The sequence below is a fragment of the Mastomys coucha genome, unplaced genomic scaffold, assembly GCF_008632895.1.
Source record: "Mastomys coucha isolate ucsf_1 unplaced genomic scaffold, UCSF_Mcou_1 pScaffold6, whole genome shotgun sequence".
Lineage (NCBI taxonomy): Eukaryota > Metazoa > Chordata > Mammalia > Rodentia > Muridae > Mastomys > Mastomys coucha.
Genome location: NW_022196912.1, coordinates 38,583,041 through 38,601,586, shown reverse-complemented (window position 1 = coordinate 38,601,586; position 18,546 = coordinate 38,583,041). Strand labels below are relative to the sequence as shown.

The 18,546-nt window shown below is 46.0% G+C and overlaps 1 protein-coding gene and 1 pseudogene across 9 annotated transcripts in view; one reads left to right on the top strand and one right to left on the bottom strand.

The window, feature by feature from the left end:
- Positions 1-18,546, top strand: part of Greb1 (growth regulating estrogen receptor binding 1) — a 137,634-nt gene that overhangs the window by 35,950 nt on the left and 83,138 nt on the right. For all 9 annotated transcript variants that reach the window (XM_031355596.1, XM_031355597.1, XM_031355595.1 and 6 more), the window contains exon 2: positions 13,785-13,883. The gene's annotated coding sequence lies outside the window, so the exon portion shown is untranslated. The remainder of the gene's footprint in view (positions 1-13,784; positions 13,884-18,546) is intronic.
- On the bottom strand, positions 11,536-11,950 carry LOC116079705 (annotated as a pseudogene).

The following is an 18,546-nucleotide window of genomic DNA, read 5'->3' as shown; positions in this document are numbered from 1 at the left end:
GAGGGCCCATTCTGTTATACCTGCTAGATCAAGTCCAAGTTCCTTATGTGCAGTATGCATAACCTGACCCTGCCTGTGGTTCGAGTGACCTTTCTGCCCATGTTTATAGAAGGTGCAGGCAGTAGGCCCAGAATTATCTGAGTGAGGTTGTGTGAGGGTCACGTTGGAGTGGTTCCTATTACAAGGCCAGGCTTGCCCTGCCCTTGATCTCCCAGCAAAGATTATCTAAGGCTCTTTGAGGTCATTGAGTTAACACTGTCTGGAGCCATCTTGTTCCCTCGCTACAACCTCCTGTGCAGGCTGCCTTTTGTCACTGCCACCTCCTAGCTGGCTCAGATGCCGCAGATGTTTAAACAGAACCAGGCTCTTTTGGAGGTGACTGAAGTTAGCCACTCAGACCAAGCTGTAGCGATGAGGTGTAAGAGCCAGAAGGACTTGGGAGTACCCAAGGTGAAGCATCATTGTGCTGGGGCTCAATCTTCAGGATTCCTTTAACTCTTAGTGTAGTCCCTTCCCACAAATTCCGTGCCCTCTCCCCACCACTTCAGGGATCAACCCTCACTGTCTAATGAGTCCCACTGATGTGCTAATCTGTCTCTTTCAAATACTGAGAGCATATAGTGGCTACCTCAAACACAGTGTTTCCGTTCCTCTCCCAGACTGTAGGGTTTGATTCCAGTGTGCCACGACAGGTATTTGTACTAATCTTCTTTACTACTGACCCTTGGGCCACCCCTGACCCTGATGAAGCCTACACCTTGACAGAGACCATGAGGTGGCAGGTGGTGCTCACGCAGTATGACTGAGATGAGTTGACTTTGAGCAGGTTTCTGGGTATCTGTTATTGGACCATGCAGAAGTATCCTGACACCTAAGGTTCTTTATCTCTTCTCTGGAGCTCTCCAGTTGGCTGAGGAGACAGCTGTAAGTCCTTGACAGAGATCTGTGGGAGCCGGGGAGAGCCAGAGCATTTTCATCTTTCGTATGCGATAGTAAGGGTCAGAGACAGGCTTTTCCCTGTAGGACGTGAGACCTTTTGTGGTGCTCGGAAATTTAGCTGGAAGAGGTGGGTAGTAGGAGGTTAAGGAGACAAGGTATCTTAGTGGAAGGCTGACCTGCCTGGGTCCTTGGCATGAGAGCTTGTGGGACATTGTCCTGTGCTCTCAGAGCCTGTGTCATTTTTGGTTGTAAGCCTATAGCTGGGGGGATTTGACCCAGTGATTTCTTCAAGGATGCTGTATCCCATTGCCTCTTCCCACCTCTCTCAGGTTCAGACTGAGTACAAGGGTTACAGATAGGGAAGGCTCCATGTGGTGGTATCAGCAAAGATTTGCTAAGGTTGTCTGTCATATCTAGTCGTTACAGGCTGGAGGGCCTAGACAATGGTCATCTATCTTTTCTGAGTTCTAGAGATGGAAAGCCTCAATGAAGTTTTTTTGTTTGTTTGTTTGTTTTTGTTTTTGCTTTTGTTTTTCCGAGACAGGGTTTCTCTGTATAGCTCTGGCTGTCCTGGAACTCACTCTGCAGACCAGGCTGGCCTTGAACTCAGAAATCCGCCTGCCTCTGCTTCTTAATGAAGTTGTTATCCGGGACACATCTCTCTGTTGGTTTTAGGGACATGTAAGCTTTAAGCCTTTCTCCTGGCTTCTAGGTTTATTTGGCTATGGGAGCATCAGCATCTTCACATGGTTCTCTCGTGTGTCTGTCTAAAAGTTCCTTTATAGGTGCTGGAGAGATGGCTCAGCTGGTAAGAGCACTTTCTGCCCTTCCAGAGGTCCTGGGTTCAATTCCCAGGATATTGGTAACACATGACCACTCTATCTCTAGCTCCAGGGGATCCAATGCCCTCTTCTGGCTTCTGTGGACTCTAAACTCACTTGTACCCACATATACATATGTGTGTATATATATATATATATATATATATGTATGTATGTATACATATATATACATAATACATATGTCTTATATAATTAAAGTTTATATTATACATAATTTAAAAATTAAAAGTTTCCCCTTTAAATAAGATTACTGGTCATATTGGAGCAGGAGGTCCATGCTATGACCTCATATCTAATTTTGTCTACAGACTGTGCTTCCAAGAAACTTGTATTCTGGGGATAAGGACTTCAACAGGAGAATTTTATAGTTCACCTCATCATTGATGCCTTCTGACTCAAAACTGAGTGACATATTAAGAGTGAGGGAAGCAGAGAGGAGGGGCCGTCCTCTTGAGAGCCTGGTGGGCTAGGTCACTCTTCATACTGGTGGCTCAGTGGTTCACTCATCTGCTTAGTAGCTTGGTTCCTGGGACAAACTCAGGAACCTTGGGGGGCAGGTATTGCTTTAGACCTCTGACCATGATCTGGCTGCTGCCCTCTCCATCTGGCCTGAAGAGCCTCTCTAAATGACTCTTTGGTTCTTTGTTATCTCTGCAGTCAGTGGGGGTTGGGAATGCTCTTGATTGATGGGAGAAGCCACTTTGCCGGCACCCAGTTTGAGACAGACAGGCTCTGTTGATCAAGCTGAGAGAAAAATGAGTTTCCAACCTCTAGAGTAATCTCCTGCATGATATGTTCTCAGGGGAGTTAGCAGAGAGGACAGATGTGTGAGTACCTGTGAATATTCAATGACTTCTGGGTCCTTCTTCAACTTCTGAGGGCCACTGTCCTCTTGGGGGTACCAAGGCTATTGTCACAGTTATCTCATGTTAAACTAAGACAATGTATGTATAAAATAGTGAGAGACACTTTACTATGACTTCTAATGAATTGAAACACACTTGCTAGCCCACTGTTGAGTCTGCATTAAAGACAGATTTCTGCCATATTATGACTTGGCCCAGTGGGTGAATACTTTCTCTAAGACTTCGCCATCTTTTTTTTTTCTCCCTATTTGCTTCTGGTTTTAGAAATACCCAAAAGGTCATGGCTCCCTGCAGACTCTTATAAATGATCTGTCATAGCATGCTGTTAGAACTTGGACACTTGGACAATATGCTATTTTAAGTGATTGTTCCTTGACATTTTGGATGTGTGCCTTGTTTCCATGTGACTGATGGTAGAGCAGATACTGAAGGGTTTGCAACCCATCAAGGTTTTGGTTCTACTGTTATTTTCCCAGCCAGTTTGTTTACTTGGAACCATGTGATGAAGTAGCCTGCTGTGTCCACCTGGGTATTCTCGGCAGCTGTAAAGGGTGTGACGTTTATATTTACATAGAAATTTGTGTGCTGATCATTTTTTTTGTGTGTGTCTGTGTGCATGTGTGTGTGTGTGTGTGTGTGTGTGTGTGTATGTCTGTGTGTGTGTTTGAATGCAGAAGTCAGAGGAAAATGTCAAGTGTCTTGCTCTATCATTCTCTGCCTGAGTGGCCTGACACATACTCTCTTACTGAACCTGAGGCCCAATATTTCATATAGACTGGCCTTCAAGTCCCAGGGATGTTCATCTCATTACCTGTCAGGGCTGGGATTATAGATACAAGTACAAACATACCCAGATTTTCCGTGGGTGCTGGGGATTCGAACTCAGGTCCTCATCCTTGCACAGCAGGAGCTTCCACCTCCGGAACCATCTCCCCAGTCTCCTATCCTGTTTCATATACAGGTTTTCCTCCAGCCCACACTTGCTTGTAGTCCTTATTCTGTGACAATGGAGAAGTAGGACTGATGTACTTAGGAACAACTGAAGGGAACTGGGACTTCATGGGACTGGAGAATTTCCCAAGGAGAAGTTTATTTTCTTTTTTGATCATTCATTTTCATTTTGTATTTTATTGCCCATCCTTCAGGGACAGCCCTAAGGAGCCTCTGACTCTAACAAACTGATACATGCACATTAAATTACTGGCAATTACCCTCTTTTATGGTGGAAAACCTACAAACGGTGGCCTTTCTAGGAAAGGTTTCTGATGTCAAGGTTGATAGAAATATGAAGATCCTTTCAGGAGGAAAATTTTAACTTTATAATCATTGAAAATGGAAAGGGAACACATTTGAAATGCGTTAGAAGGGATGGAGGGGAAACTGTGGTTGGGAGGTATTTATGAGAGAATCTATTTTCAAAAAAAATGATTGATTTACTTTGTGTTTGTGTGTGTGTGTGTAGGTCAGAGTTCACTCATCTTCTTTCCACTTAGGTAGGTCCCAAGAATTAAACTCGGGTTGCCAGGCTTGGTGGTAAATGCCTTTACCCACTTGACCATTTGTCAACCCCAGTCTCATCTTTTTGATGACAGGCCTTTGGCCGTCTTTGTCGGGAGGGACCAGATGATTGCTACACTCTCTTAACCACACCAGCTGCTTTGCATACATCAGGTCTATCAGTGCCTAGAGGAGCTGGAGAAGCCAGGAGGGCAGACGAGCTTTGTCAGTTCCCAAGTTGGAAGGTTCAGCCCATGCCAACGTATTATTTGTATAATTAGACGGTGTTTGGGCGGGGGGCAGGTTTTCCCTCACTCCCGCTAGGCTGCTTGTCTAGCCTGCTCCAGGGATCCACATGTCTCCACCTCCCCAGGGCTGGGGATTGAACTCAGGTCCTCATGCTTGCATGGCAAGAACTCTGCCTACTGTGGTTTTCCTCAGCTCCCAGAATAGACTTTTACATAGACTTCTTATGTGTTAACATCAATCCTAATGTGGAGGAACCCTGTGATGGATGCCCACAGAGTCTCTTCTTGGAGTGCATGCTTTTTAAGCCTCTGTATTTGAGCTCTGGGGAGGGGTGTTTTGGAGAAGCTGGGGCTGCTTTTCAGTTAGACCAGACTTGACAGACCTAGCGGTGTCACCTAGAGACCACAGTGATGAGGTGTCAGGATGAGCAGAGGGCTCTGAGGCTCTGGAGGGCAAAGCCACAGTCAGAGCAGCCAGTCATACTGCCTGACAGGAATGCCTGGAGCAGAAGCTCAGTCTGCCTCAGCTCTGGCGTGAACAGAATGGAGACAGGGCCATGTCTGGTCTCTCAAGATGAAACCGAACAAGAGAAGGCGAGGAGACCATGGTTTGGGAACATAACATGTTCACCTGGGGTCTCCTCCTTGGGTGACCTTGTGTGAGCCCTCACACTCTTTGCTCCCTGGGATTATGTGGTGATGGAGTGAGGTGATGTGTGACACCCAGGCAGGGGAGTGTCCTGTTCGGACAGTCTTTGTGCTATGCTCATGAGCTGGAAAGAGCCACCTCTGTAGGCTCACAAACTGTCCTCACACACAGTGCTGCGAGCGGTCTGTCTGAACATCCTCTTCTCTCAGAAGGGTCAGGACGACCTCCAAGTCTGGGATGGGTTTGGCCTTGGTCTGTTTGGTCTTATCGTGGCTTCTCATGTCCTGCTTTCCAAAACACATCACTCATCTCCTCGGTCACGGGCTGATTGGACGCTGGGCTCCAAGGCTACCTGTGGCAGACAGCACTTGCCCACTCCTCTATCTTGAGCCCTGTCTGTATTAGCATTGAAAGTGTCCAGCTGAATGCCCTTGGGAATTGAAGTTGCCAGTGCTTTGTCAGCAGAACCCATTGGGTAGGACTTCTGGAAAAGCGGTTGTCGCCTGGTATGGCATCTTCCTTGCTTTTATCCTCTGCCCTTACCCCTCCTCCTGGTCAGGAGTAGGAAGCAGTCTCCTGTCTGCAAATGGCTGAAGGAGCTTTGGTCATTGAAGTCATTGCAGGACAGACCTCAGAAGGTCAAGCCACCAGGGCTGGGTTCTCAGTCCCTGTAACCTGACCTGAGTACCCCTAAGGGAGTGTTTCCCTACACTCTGTGACAGTACACTAAGGATTTAATGCTGCCCATTTTAACAAGTGTGTAGGGTGTGTCCTTGTTCCATGCATATTTCCTTTTAGAAATGACAGCCTCTCTTGAGTTCCCTAAGCCTTTGGCCAAGACTTCTGCTGATTGTACTTACACAAACTTCTGCTTTTGTCACGAGATGAAGTCACCACTCTTGGGGCCCAGCCCCTCCTGGGGCTTCACGGAGTTGAAAGAATCTTATGAAACTTGAGTGCAGAGTAGAGTTAGGGAATTGGTGAACAGCATGTCTCTTGGCCTGACTGGAGTCCCTGGTTTGTGGGATGACAGAAACAGAATAGGGGTCATTGGTGAGATTGATACTCCAAGGAAATGGGCTGGCTGGTCCCCACTCCCTAATGCTAAAGTCTACCACCTCAATTGTTCTGTAGTACAGCATCCTAAACTGCTGTAGGGTCAACCAGCCCCTCTAGCCTGTCCTTTCCCTTCCCTTTAGCTTTCATGAAGGCTAATCTTTGTGCAAATAACTGTGGAACCAACACACAATCTCAAGATCAGTTGTCTTGGCTTGTGAAATCAGTTCTTTAACCAGGTATATAGCTCAGGGAAGTGGTGCACAGAAGTTGTGTTGGGCAAATCTGGACCTTGCTGTGTTTGTTGGGCAAGGGTCCTGAATTAACGTTTTTGCTCTGTGTCTGAAAACCATGTTGCAGAAGTCCCGGTGGGCACTGTTCTGATAGGATGCAGGCTTGTAGCTTCTTTGCATCAACTCCAAATTCACACACACACATTCCTTATGGGAGAACCCTTTCCTAATGTAACCCAGATGGTAACTTATGAAGTACACACATCCTAGCTGAAAGCAGTGAATTCCTGGATTAGTTTCCATCAGTCCCCAGAAACGATGTAAAAAGCCAGGTATTATGTTGTATGTCTGTAACCCTATCCTTGCTACTGGGAGCTGGAAGGCAGAGACAGAACACGGACAGGAAGCTTGTGGACAGGCTGGTCTGCAGTACACGGCATGCAGAGAGACAAGAAAGACCTCAAGAAGGTGCAGTCCCAGAGCCTGAAAGCTGACCTCTGACCTCCACAGGACCTGGTTCCCAGATGCTGTGGTACCCACATGCCTCTCTCTACTAAAGAAATTGCTTAAAGGAAAGAAAGGGATTTCAGCTCTAGCTTAGATTTACTAAAACAGAATTTTAACAAGACACCTCAGGCATTCCTACACATATTAAAGTTGACCTTTTGCAAGCCAGGAAAAAAGTCAGGTTAAGTCTATGTTAAATTTTAAACTAAAATCTAAGTGACTTACATTGAAAACCATGTGACGCATAAGAAGGAAAACAAGGGACAAATAAGACATAAAATTCAGGCTGGGCATGGTGGCACAGGACTTTAATCCCAGCTGGGGAGGCAGAGACAGGTGGATCTCTGTGAGTTCAAGGTCAGCCTGATATACAGAGTGAGTTTTAGGACAGCCAAGGCTACATAGGGAGATCCTGTCTTAAAAAAAAAAATAGCATAAAGTTCTGGTTCTTGATCACTTGGGACAATGGACTACATAAAGCATGTGAGAATGTTTGCTGGTGGGAACCAGGCCTCCATTGTACACCAAGTCACCAAGTCTACAACATCCATCTATACAAATACTCTTTGCATCTATTTAAATAGAACACACACTATTTTTAAAAACAAAGAGCTTAGAGGGCCATGAAGATGGCTCAGTTGGTAAAGCGCTTGTTTTGTAGACATGAAGACATGAATTTGATTCCCAACATCTACATGAAAGCCACATGTGGTGGTGATGCATGTCTGTAATGTCAGCACTGGGGGGTCATAGACAGCAGGATTCCCAGGGTTCACTGGCCCCCAAGTCTTGGTGAATTGGCGAGCTCTACGTTCATTGAAAGCCTTGTTTCACAAACTAAGGTAGAAAGTGATTGAAGAAGACACTTGACATTGACCTCTGACCTTCATGTGCACTTTCACACAGGTGCACACAATGAGTGTGTACACACACAAATGGAAGGAAGGAAGGAAGAAAGGAAAGAAGGAAGGAAGGAAGGAGTAAGTTAATGTGAGAGTTACTTGGAGAAAGAAGAACTGGGGTTGGCCTGGAAGGGCTGGGGAGCCTGGTGTCTGGCGTAAAGGCTGCCCTAGCTGCCCTGGGTCAGAGACACTCTGTGCCAGGCTATCCATCTGGCCTGTGGCTGTCAGCTAGGGAAGCATTACTCAGGAGGACTAGTGAGAAGGGTAAGCAGGTGTCTCTGGTTACCTCTTAACTTACTGACTTAGAAGACAGCTCATGCGGCGTCCTGCTGCCCATGTGGCTCCTTACAGATCTCCCTGTGACCATGTGTGTGCAATTTATAAAAATTACCTGTGATTGGGGCCAGAGAGACGGCCAAGTGGTTAGAGCATGTGCTGCTCTTTCAAAGGATCAGGGTTTGTTCCTGGTACCTACATGGTGCAAGCCACCTTTAACTCCAGTTCCAGGGGGTCTGATGCCTTCTTCTGGCCTCTGCATGCATCTGGCACGCGTGCATGCACACACACACACACACACACACACACACACACACACACACACACACGAAGCCAAAACACTCAGACACAGAAAAAAATGTTTTAAAAATTGCTTGTGATCATTTGCATAAGCAAAACCCAGTAAAGTCAGAGGATACAAATTAGGAAGAAGAAATAAAAAGTGCCTAACATTTTGTTTCATTCAATGTACCTTGTTCACATGTTAGTGCATTCCCTTCTAGCTTTTTTCCCTGTATATTAATGAGCAAGAGAACACGTGGTACTTGGAAGGAGGAGGATCAGGAGTTTAAGGTCAGCTTTTGCCATATGGTGAGTTTGAGGCTAGCCTGGGCTAATAAGATGCATCTCAAACAAACAATTAACAATTGTATAATATGCTAAAGGTGTGTGAGTGCCACAGCTTCTGACCTGAGTGATTCTCTCTGCTACTACTGTTTCACGGATTTCAATATTTGAATATCTCACCTTAAATGTGTAGAAGCCAACCGTGGTAATGAATTAACACTAGCAAGAATAATGTGGAAAATGTTAATTTTTTTCCCTTGGAAAGTTTTGGCAAGGATCTGATATTCAGAGTCATTAATTGTCTTTCCCACTCCCTTTAGCCTGACTGTAGGAAAACTTCCTCAGAGACACGCATGCTATTTATGTGTGCTCTATGTTGGGTGATGGGTAAGATCTCTTGCAAGAAATTCTGTTATCGAGAAATTGTGGTGTGCTCGGTGCGTGGTGGGGGTGGAGGGTCTCTGAAAATTATACTCATGGTCCATTGTAGCCAGAGACATAAAAGTGTTAATGGTTTCCTTGACTGGGACCTGTGTCTCAAGGGCAGAATTCATAACATTGTTGCTTTGAGCAAAAGCCACCGAATCCTTATCTCTTCTTAAACTGTTGTTGGAAGATCCACCACAAACTGTATCAGTGGGGGGTGGGTGGGGGAACCAAATCAAAATACAACACACCGCAACAACAAAACTGTAGCAGCTGGGTCATCCTGACCTAGAACTGCCTGGAATGCTTCTAATTGTGGCAGCTGACAGTGCTGAGTCACCTACACAGCCCCAGCCTCTTTGGTGTAAGCATTCATAATCAGACTCATTGTTTCCCAGCTTGGGACACTTGCCTGAGCCTGTCTGGCTCTGTAGGAGGAGGGAGACAGATGGTGCATCTTCCAAGCAGTGAGTTGTGTCCAGGCTTACCTGCCTTAGTGGGTACCAAGGGTGTCATGTTACTGGTGCTGGAGATCTGGTGGGACAGGGGTGTGGCTTATGTCATTCATTATAGACCGTTTCCATGTAAATGGCCTTTGTAGAGCATCTAGGACATGACAGGGTTCCTCAAAGGTTTGGCAGGATTTCACTATCTTTTAAAACACTTCAGCTCAACAGTCTTCTAGGAGTATTTTAGACCTCATTTTTCTGAGTTCTGGGGAGTGGCCATTCATCCCCATTGTATATCAGGTACCCCTACATGTTTATCTGAATGAGAGTAAGTGAGCAACAAAGTCAAACACTAGTGGAAGAAAAAGACCTTAAGGAGAGATGACATGGACCTAGAGTGGGTCCCAACAGCTCAAAGGTTTCTTCGTCTCCCAATGACCCAGTTTTTAATTTCTAGGTTCAAAAGACAGAACACAGGCAAATAACACAAGACAGATGAGGAAGTGTGTTTATGACTGACAGAGGGATTTATAAATCTTCAGTTTAAATAATGGACAGGGACTGGAGAGATGGCTCAGTGGTTCAGAGCAGTGGTTTCTCTTGCAGAACATGCAAGTTTGATTCCCATAACCCACGTGATGGCTCACAGCCATCTGTATCAGCACCAGGGGATCCGACCCCTCTTCTGGCCAGCCTGGGCACCAGATATACACATGTGGTACACAGACACACATGCAGGCAAAATACTCATACACATAAAAGAAATTAACCTTTAAGAAAAGGACAGATACTGATGGCAATCACTGCTAAGTACGTCATTCTACTTAATCCCCACAGAGCTCCCATAAAGCACCATTATCTTCATGCACAGCCAAGGAGGCTGGAGGGCAGAGAGGCATGTGATCTGCCATGGCTCACAAGGTAACAGTGGGTGAGAAGGATGGGACTGGACCCCAGGCAGAGATGTCCCAAGGCTTCTCTGGAGAGAATTTTCCTGTAACCTATGAGAGAGGTGGACATTTCACTGTGAGGTTTGAGCTTTTGTTTTGTATTTGAAAGAGGAATGAGACCAAGAGAGAGGGGCTTCAGAGCTTCTTCTTCTTCTCTCTCTCTCTTTCTCTCTCTCTCTCTTTCATTTTAATAATTTAATGTATTTTCATAGCAAAGTTACAGGAATAGCACAGAAGACAGACAACATTAGAAACATGTACTTGCATGCAGGACAACTCAGTTGGGAAAGTGTAGTGAATGGATGGAATTTATTGTATGATAAAAATGCTACAAACACCATTTGGTTGCCATCAATAAAAAAATTATTTATTTATTTATTTATTTTTAAAAATCTAAATCCTGGTATTGTCCAGAAAATTTTAACAGGTTTATTTATAATTATAAAGTTATTTAAATTATAAAGTTGAACTGTTGAAATGTGTTCCCTGAAACATTTTGCTTGCATTAATGCTTTACATCTTGCATTTATATTAAAGATTCACACAAAAATGAGCATGGAGAAACTGCCAATATCTGATTCTGTCCCCTGTGTTTCTACTGGTAATCATATACTTAGTTACCTTTGACCCCATAGAAAAATATCTAACATTCAGAACTACTGATAACAGGAAGAAGAGGAAAATAATTTTTTTTGAGAATGAAATGTTTTCCCTCATAGCGGACTTTTTTTTTAAAAAATTATTTATTTATTTAATGTATGTGAGTACACTGTCACTCTCTTCAGACACACCAGAAGAGGGCATCGGATCCCCATTACAGAGGGTTGTGAGCCACCATGTGGTTGCTGGAACTCAGGATCTCTGGAAGAGCAGTCAGTGCTCTTAACCGCTGAGTCATCTCCCCAACCCTCTTTTGTCTTTCTTTTCTTTTCTTTTTTTTTAAGATTTATTTATTATTATACATAAGGACACTGTAGCTGACTTCAGATACACCAGAAGAGGGCATCAGATCTCATTACGGATGGTTGTGAGCCATCATGTGGTTGCTGGGATTTGAACTCAGGACCTTCGGAAAAGCAGTCAGTGCTCTTACCCACTGAGCCATCTCACCAGCCCCATAGCGGACTCTTAAGCACTCTCTCCACGTATGCGGCGTGCTAGCTGGATATCTTTTGGCATAATTGTTACACTTTTGACATGGATAGCACCCAGGTTGGTTGGTATCTTCAAAAAGGCCAACCAGATAGGCCTCACTTGCCTCCTGCAAAGCACCAATAGCTGCACTCTGGAAGCGCAGATCTGTTTTGAAGTCCTGAGCAATTTCTTGCACCAGACGCTGAAAGGGGAGCTTGCGAATCAGAAATTCAGTAGCTTTCTGATAGTGTCTGATTTCACAGAGTGCCACTGTACCAGGCCTGTAACGATGAGGTTTCTTCACCCCTCCAGTAGAGGGCGCACTCCTGTGAGCGGCTTTTGTAGCTAGTTGTTTCCTGGGTGCTTTACCACCCGTGGATTTGCAGGCAGTCTGCTTTGTAGGAGCCATGGTATGGGCACCTCCTTACTTACCCTTCTTCTCCGGCTGGAGCTCGACAAGCGAGAGGCTGCACTGGTGTTAGAGAGCAGCGGCGGCGGTGCAGCGAAGACCGTGAACACAGACAGAACTTTCTTTCGTAGAACCAAACCTTGAGTATGGGCTCTGCTTCCAGATGAGAGTCAGTGCAGAGAGCCAGGCAGGTGGGGAAAGTTCTCAGGTTAGGGTAGGAGTGTGTGGGTGGAGTTTATGTGGAGTTCATGTTTGTTTTTGTTGCTTTTGTTGTTAAAGCCAAAGCCAGCAAGTTGTCATCCTAGTCTTGCCATTGTTCTTCACAAAGGTGCATAAATCAGAAACTTTAAAGGTTTTTTTTTTTTTTTTAATCTTAGACTGGCCTTAAACTGGCTGTGTGGCATCAAAGATGACCTTGAACTCCTCACCCTCCTGCCTCTAGGGTGCTGGGATCATGGACACAGAACTATCCTTGGCTTCTACTGTGCTGGGCCTTGAACCTAAGCTCTGTGCATACCAGACAAGCACTCTACTTGTAACTCATTGCAAGAATACAGATGCACTTTCTTACTCCAAGGTGTGTGGGGGGGGTGTAATACAGATATACAGTCATTTATGCTATAGTACGACACAGGTGTTCTTAAAAATCATTGCGCCACAGGAAACTGTGATGAAAACCTACATTTATTGGGACGAGGTTAAGGACACAGGTCATCGGCGGCACATTTTAAAAAGAGATAAAATACTAATAAAAGGTAGCATGTCTTACACATGTGAAAATGGTTAGGAAAAAAAAAAAAAACCTGACAAACCCCACAGTGAATGCAAAATGCTGTCTTGAAAGGCACAGGAAAATTCGATGAAGCCATACATATGCATGTGCTCACTGCAAGCAGCCTGCGTTACTGTGGTAGAGAAGAAGAAAGGAGCTGTAGAAATCTGTGGAAAGTTTTAATACCCCATGTACAGGGTAGATCTTATAACTATATACTTGCTGGAGTAGCTGGTGGGTCTTGAAGTGTGTCAGTACCTGCATAATTTGTGTGTTTCTATGTAGCTCAGCCCAGCTAGGTGCCATGTAGATCCACTGCTTCATATATCAAAATCACGCCCATTTAAAAGCTTAAAAACAAACAGATTCAATCATCTTGTGTCTATCTACCAGTCTGCCTGCCTGATTGCCTGCCTGTCTATCAATCATCTCTCTGTCTGTGTGTCTGTCTGTCTGTCTGTCTGCCTGTCTACCCACCCACCCACCCATCTATCTATTTTGAACAGGCACATATTCATGCCTTTGTGAGATCTACATAGTGCCTACATGTTCTGCTCTCTCAGAACACTCAGCCTGTGTGCTTGGCTGTCTCCCCTAACATGGAGGGATCCGCAAGAGAATGTAAGGGTGTCCATCTGGTGTCAATCCAAGTGCCTGGGAATAAAAGAGATCTGTGCAAGTGCTTGGCCCCTGAGCTCCAGCCTCACACGACAGACAAAGAGTATTCGGAAGGGCTTATTTGCAGTGGGTGTCTTTCACTAGGAAAGAAGGAGGAGAAAAGGAAGTGGCTGATGCCTTTGTGAGATTCACAGCAGCCATATGAAAGTCAACAGATAACTTGTGGGAATTGGTTCTCTCCTTCCACTGTGTAGGTCATTGCGGACTGAACGCAGGTCGTCGGGCCTGGCAGCAATCAGCCTTATCCTCCGAGCTATCCCACGGGTCCTAAAGCTAGATAGTTCTTTAGTGATGATTGCAGGAGGGGCCAGGTGTGGTGGGTGTGAAGGTGGAGATTCATTGTCAGACCAGACATTTACCTTTCTGTTTGTTAATGTCTTTCAGTTGGCTACGTTTCTAGAAGGAAGGACAGCGCTCTCTGCTCTTTGATCCTGGAACCTAGCCCACAGGATGACAGTTGGTCGAGTTCTATATAAATGAAAGGTAAGTAATTTGTTTATTGATTAAAGTGGATTGAATGATTTCTTTGCCGCTTTGAACCCCAGAATTCTGGAACTCACTAATTCAAGGGAAGGGATTGAGCACAGTTTAGCTGGACAGGGAGACTAGAGCCTTGACTTTCCCTAAGCAGTCCCCAAGCTTACCCCAGCTCTGTGTACACTATTTATTTTGTCTTCTTAACTTTCTGACTATGCCCAATAATTTTTTAGGCTTATAATATTTTTCCTGAATATGAGTATTTGAAGTGTTCATGGTTTTTTGTTGTTGTTGTTTTCATTGTTGCTTTGAGCTCTTTGCTCCTCCTTTCCCCATCCCCCTCTCATTCTTTCCTAGTGAAAGGCACCCACTGCAAATAAGTTCTTCCAAATACTCTTTGGCATGTGAGGCTGGAGCTCAGGGGCCCAGCACTTGCACAGATCTTTTTTATTCCCAGGCACTTTGATTGGCATGGGATGGACACACCTACATTCTCTTGTGGATCCTTCCATGTTAGGGGAGACAGCCAAGCACACAGTGTGAATGTTCTATACCAGGAATAGCAGAGCTGTGAAGGAAGTAGGTGGGGGAGGGGATTCTGTTGAATACCAGAAGCAGGTCCACCATACCTTAGAAGTGGTGCGTGAGCTGGGTATTGAAGAATGAGTAGGAGTTCGTGTTTTGGATAGAGAGTAAGTGCTTTATGGCAGAGCAGGGGTGAGCACACAGCAAGGCAGGGGAGCGCAGCTCCCATCTCCAGGAAGCATCTGACTGGTGCTGGGTGCTGGGTGCTGGGTGCTGGGTGGCGGGTGCTGGTTGTCAGCGTCTCCCTGAGTGTTCCTGGGGAGCTTCGTGTCCTAAAGTGATCTGGAAATTGCTCAGGGACACGATTAGTCAAACTCAAGGCATGTTTACTTGTTGATGGTGGTTATCATCGGTTTCTGGAGCCTTCTGTTGAATAAGCAGAGACTGTGGTGCCTCTTGAAGGCCACTCTGCTAGTCTTTGTGGTTGGGAGTGAAAAATAAAAGCTGATGTGGGAGCAGCTGGCGTGATGACTGTGCCCATGACCTCAGTGTTCTGTGTGTGTGGAAGGGGCTTTTCCAGGGCAGCGCCGCATTTGAGATGGAGAAGGACGGGGGTGGGCGGGGGGCGGGGGGGGACTGAGATTTAAATCAGGAGGACAATTTGCGCCACACCCTCAGCAGCACTGCATGGTAGTGGCAGGGTCGAGCGGGGAGGCTCTCTTTGCCTTGCCATCACCTCCAATGCCTCCTCTCCCGATGCAGGTCACAAGTCTATCTTGATAGGGAGGGAAAAGCAAACCCTGCTTTGCTAAATTTCTTTGTAGGCTAATGTAAGCCAACTTCAAAAGTTAACTGGGGGGCTGGAGAGACGGCTCAGTGGGTAAGAGCACTGACTGCTCTTCCAGAGGTCCTGAGTTCAGTTCCCAGCAACCACATGGTAGCTCACAACCATCTGTAGTGGGATTCGATGCCCTCTTCTGGTGTGTCTGAAGACAGTTACAGTGTACTCATATAAATAAATAAATCTTTATAAAAATATTAACTGATTAGAGAAAAAATGAGAAACACCTACAAACACTTAAACTCATTTGTGTAGGGATGACTGAAGTGCGTTTTCTGTCCGTCCCTTTATAAGTTTTGCATATCCGCAGGCTGAGAGCTTATCGGTGATGGTCATGGCTTTGCCCCTGCCGCGCCTGGTGTTATAGTGGTCCAGGAGCTTCTGCGAGCACTCTGTGCATAGTAACTTACCGAATCCACACAGCACCCCTCAAAAACATGGTTTGTTTGTTTGTTTGTTTGTTTTTTTCAAATTTAGGAACCTGAGGTACATTATGGTTAACTTGCTCAAGGTTGAACGTCTAGGGTAGAAACCCAGTCCTGGAGCTGGAGCGCACGGTGTACGAACTGCTGTTTAATTGTCTCTGTGTTACAATCGAGATATTACAGTAATCAGAATATAGTATAATATATGCTTAAACACATGTAATAATTTAAAGGATACAATATATAGCCATGGAATTGTTATGTTATATGTATGTCTGTGCACCATTCCCCTATGATGCCCACAGAGGCCAGTGGAGGGCATTAGATTCCCCTGGAACTGGAGTTGCAGGTAGTTGAACACCACCATGTTGATGCTGAGAATCGAACCTGGGTCCTCTGCAGGAGCAGCAAGTGCTCATAGCCACTAAACCATCAGTCTAGTTCCACAGTAGCAGTGTTAAATCCTTTTCATTTTTCTCTCTCTGTCTCTCCTTTCCTCTCTCTCTCACCGTTTCTCCTTCCCTCCCCTCTCCCTCCTTTCTTTTTTCCTTCTTTCCTTCTTTGTATCCCTCTATGGGGACTGAACTCACGGGTTCAAGGTAAGCCTTCCATCCCTGAGACATAGCCTCAGCCCATAAATCAATCTCTGGCTCAGTGGTACAGTTTAAGAGGTTATTTGCAATGCCTTCATTGTATGTGGGTGCTGTAGGTTTCTTGAGATAGTCCTCCTTCTTGGACATTTCTTTAGCTCCCAGTTTCCCAGCAGCACCAACAGTGCTCTGGCAGAAGGTCACAGGGGAATCATGTGTGATGGTCTTTCTCCAACCTCCTTTGAAGATTAGTGATGAGGACAGAGAGCCCACAAAGCTGCCTCAGGGCTCCTGAATCGCCCCAAGCAGGACCACCAGGGGGCGCTGCTTCACAGTTGACAAGAAGTGTAGGACTGAGTTGCTGGACGCTACCCTTCTTATGATCATTGCTTAGGTAGGACTGGGGGTAATGGGGACATGCAGATGTGTGTGTATCTTGATTCCACCCTTTGGTACCTGGCACTTTGGGGGATGGCATTTTGAAACATCTAGGAACTGCCTTTGCTGACTTGAGCAAGATTAAGAATAATCCAACTTTTAGATTTTGTCACATAGGTAAATGACATTGAAGTCCCCAACATGCATTCAAGTAAGTCATCATTGTAGGCAAACCAAGGTTAAAGTTGTCTACCACAAGTAGAGGTGTCTCTCACTTTCCTTCCTTCCTTTTGGAGGTAGGATTCAGTTTAGAGTCCTGGATTCATAGAAGAAATGCAGAGAGGGTTCTAAATACTAGCTGGGTTTTGCTCAAAGATTTGCATGCAGTAAAACCAAAACGATGCAGATGAAAGAGTTGATGTATGTCCTTAGGGCCAGGGAGATGCTCAGTGGGTGAAAACATTTATAGTGTAAGACTGACAATCCGAGTTCAGATCCCCGGAACCCCTGAAGAAGCCAGGTGTGGTTTGTCTCCAGACCTCCACACGAACGCCTTCTCATGTGTGCACTGCACAAAACTAACTAACTACCTAACTAAAAGCTATGCCCCCTTGTGATTCTCCAGGTGCCAGGGTGCACCCTGTGTGTAGGAGGCAGTGATTCGGAGGGACACTGCTTGCTTCTGGTTCACGCCAGTGCTGACCCGGACACTGCCTTGCACGGCCGGCCGAGCTCTGACCGCCACCCCTTTGTTCTCCACACTAGCACACTTGGTTTCCTACTCCCAAGGACAGACACTTCTATGTTGTTGAAAAAAAAAAGACCAGTTGAACTGCCTGTGATTTGACCAATGGATTGTTATGTACCTGCCTGGCGAGCGCTGTGACCCATAAGCACTTCAGTTCTGAGAACATTGACCCAGCAGGTGTGGGGCAGACGGAGCTCTGAACTGCCAATTCCCCTTTCTTTTCTGTGGGAAGTGGTTGCGCTGTGTGGCTGCAGATACCGGCTCTGATACCAATTCGTGTCAGGGCTCCTTAGCTATGATGTCAGGTCAACCCCCCCGCCCCCCCTTCCGTGGCTCCCTGCCATGCTTCAGGGTGGAGGAGAGCAGCCCACTCCGTCCTGTCCTGTGTCCTGTTCTCCCAGGCAGATCAAAGGTGCTGGCTGAGGGAGGCGGGTGAGCCACTTTGTGCTTCCTGCCATTAATGGGGATTTGCAACCTGCTCTTAGTTTGTTGGTTTAGGGGCCCGCCTGAAGTGACCAGCTTTCCGTAAGGTATGGTGGATTTGACTTTGGGGTTGGAGAGGTCTGTGTTGGCTCTTATTTATTTATGACAGCATTGCCTGAGATAAGCAGATTAGCTGAGGGTATCTGCCTTTTGTAAGGTAAGGGGGGTGGGGGGGGGTAACGTAACCAGAGAGAAGCACACTTAATTATGTCTTTGCTATTCTTTGCCGTAGTATCTAAGAAGGAGGTAAATGATTTGTTTTAGGCAGGGTGGACACAAAAGCCCCAGTCTGAGCAATCACAAAGGGCAGGCTAAGGAGACTTAAGACACTTTTGGAGCCTGCCTGGCTGGCCCTGGAGAGCGGGCTTTCCAATGACGTTTTCTGGGCGTTGTGATTCCATTCACTGCTGTCTACGCCAGAATGAAAAGCTGCCCTTTTTGTCCTTCTTTCTGAGAGCACTCTGAAGATCTCCAGAGAATCACCCTGACCTTCTGTGAACAGATGTCTACAAAGGGTGCAGTAGATCTGTGGAGTTTCCTCACAGGCTGGGCAGGCTCAGGGGAGGAGGGCTTGCAGCTTGATCACCAGCCACCTTCTCAGCCCACCCTCCCCCTTCCTCCATCGCACCTGTGGAGTTCATGAATTCCTGCAAGACAGACCAGGGAATATACATTCGAA